Genomic DNA, 2,694 nt, shown 5'->3' on the forward strand with positions numbered 1-2,694 from the left:
CATTAGGATCAAGTCAGTTAGAAATACCAAGGGTTCACTCAAAACAAGGGGAGTCCGCTTTTAGCTATTATTGCCACCCGCAGTTGGAACCAGCTTCCAGAAGAGATCAGATGTGCTAAAACATTAGTCACATTTAAATGCAGACTCAAAACTCATCTGTTTAGCTGCACATTTATTGAATGAACACTCTGCAAAAACTGATTGCAATGTATCATCATTTTCTATTCTTAACTGTTTTAATTTTTAGTTTAAATCAAATTTTTAAAATTTTTAAAAATGATAAGAACGGGAAGTCTACTGCACTTGTAGCCATGTCTTGCCCGTTTTTACGAGAGCAACCGGTTGCGAAAGGTGCGAGGATAATTTGCAGAGCTTTTAGAATTAATCACGTTTTGCGAGACAGCCAGGATCCATTAGCACAGCACGATAGTGTACTTTTTGAAAGATATCGTTTTTCACATGAGGGTGTCATTCACATAATTAATTTGTTGGAACCTCATATTAAAAGTTTGACTCGTCGGAGTCAGGCTTTAACAACAGCACAAACTGTGTGCATTGCGTTGAGATTCTTTGCAAATGGCACTTTCCTTTACACTATTGGGGATGCGGCAAAGTTTACCTGGGGCTCAAGCAGTTTGTAGGGGTTTTTGTGGTCTTTCCAAGCTACTTAAGACCCCAAGTTGTAAAACAGAGCTTTTTCCGCTATTGCAGGTATATTCTACTTGTTAATGAAGATCGTGTGAATATGACCACGCCAGTAAATATGAATTGATTGTCCCCCAGGCTTCCCTAATGTGATTGGTGCCATAGACTGCACACACATTTATATTAAGGCCCCACCAGGCCCCAATGAAGGGGACTTTGTGAATCGAAAGGGGGTTCACAGTATACATGTGCAGGTGAGTTACTATTACAATTCTTAATATTTTAGATTGGTAATATATATACTATGTATTCCATACAGTACATATATATATACAGGTGCATCTCAATAAATTAGAATGTCGTGGAAAAGTTCATTTATTTCAGTAATTCAACTCAAATTGTGAAACTTGTGTATTAAATAAATTCAGTGCACACAGACTGAAGTAGTTTAAGTCTTTGGTTCTTTTAATTGTGATGATTTTGGCTCACATTTAACAAAAACCCACCAATTCACAATCTCAACAAATTAGAATACTCCATAAGACCAATAAAAAAAAATTTTTTAGTGAATTGTTGGCCTTCTGGAAAGTATGTCCATTTACTGTACATGTACTCAATACATGGTAGGGGCTCCTTTTGCTTTAATTACCGCCTCAATTCGGCGTGGCATGGAGGGGATCAGTTTGTGGCACTGCTGAGGTGGTATGGAAGCCCAGGTTTCTTTGACAGTGGCCTTCAGCTCATCTACATTTTTTGGTCTCTTGTTTCTCATTTTCCTCTTGACAATACCCCATAGATTCTCTATGGGGTTCAGGTCTGGTGAGTTTGCTGGCCAGTCAAGCACACCAACACCATGGTAATTTAACCAACTTTTGGTGCTTTTGGCAGTGTGAGCAGGTGCCAAATCCTGCTGGAAAATGAAATCAGCATCTTCAAAAAGCTGGTCAGCAGAAGGAAGCATGAAGTGCTCCAAAATGAATAATGGTAAACGGGTGCAGTGACGTTGGTTTTCAAAAAACACAATGGACCAACACCAGCAGATGACATTGCACCCCAAATCATCACAGACTGTGGAAACTTAACACTGGACTTCAAGCAACTTGGGCTATGAGCTTCTCCACCCTTCCTCCAGACTCTAGGACCTTGGTTTCCAAATGAAATACAAAACTTGCTCTCATCTGAAAAAAGGACTTTGGACCACTGGGCAACAGTCCAGTTCTTCTTCTCCTTAGCCCAGGTAAGACGCCTCTGACGTTGTCTGTGGTTCAGGAGTGGCTTAACAAGAGGAATACGACAACTGTAGCCAAATTCCTTGACACGTCTGTGTGTGGTGGCTCTTGATGCCTTGACCCCAGCCTCAGTCCATTCCTTGTGAAGTTCACTCAAATTCTTGAATCGATTTTGCTTGACAATCCTCATAAGGCTGCAGTTCTCTCGGTTGGTTGTGCATCTTTTTCTTCCACACCTTTTCCTTCCACTCAACTTTCTGTTAACATACTTGGATACAGCACTCTGTGAACAGCCAGCTTCTTTGACAATGAATGTTTGTGGCTTACCCTCCTTGTGAAGGGTGTCAATGATTGTCTTCTGGACAACTGTCAGATCAGCAGTCTTCCCCATGATTGTGTAGCCTAGTGAACCAAACTGAGAGACCATTTTGAAGGCTCAGGAAACCTTTGCAGGTGTTTTGAGTTGATTAGCTGATTGGCATGTCACCATATTCTAATTAGTTGAGATAGTGAATTGGTGGGTTTTTGTTAAATGTGAACCAAAATCATCACAATTAAAAGAACCAAAGACTTAAACTACTTCAATCTGTGTGCATTGAATTTATTTAATACACAAGTTTCACAATTTGAGTTGAATTACTGAAATAAATAAACTTTTCCACGACATTCTAATTTATTGAGATGCACCTATATATGCACTATATTCAAATGCACTAATTCCCAGCCTCAACCCATTCAGAAGTACCAGTACTTACATAGATACCTATACATAGTAGCCAGAAAGAAATGCTAATTTTAAAGAAAAACGTCAGACGTACTT

General features: G+C 39.6%; 1 pseudogene; it reads left to right on the forward strand.

Annotated features, from left to right (window-relative positions):
* Nucleotides 1-311: 311 nt before the first annotated feature.
* LOC107724006 (putative nuclease HARBI1) lies at nt 312-923 on the forward strand (annotated as a pseudogene).
* The last annotated feature ends 1,771 nt before the right edge of the window (nt 924-2,694 follow it).

Source organism: Sinocyclocheilus rhinocerous, unplaced genomic scaffold (genome assembly GCF_001515625.1).
Source record: "Sinocyclocheilus rhinocerous isolate Xijiao unplaced genomic scaffold, SAMN03320098_v1.1 scaffold575, whole genome shotgun sequence".
Classification (NCBI taxonomy): domain Eukaryota; kingdom Metazoa; phylum Chordata; class Actinopteri; order Cypriniformes; family Cyprinidae; genus Sinocyclocheilus; species Sinocyclocheilus rhinocerous.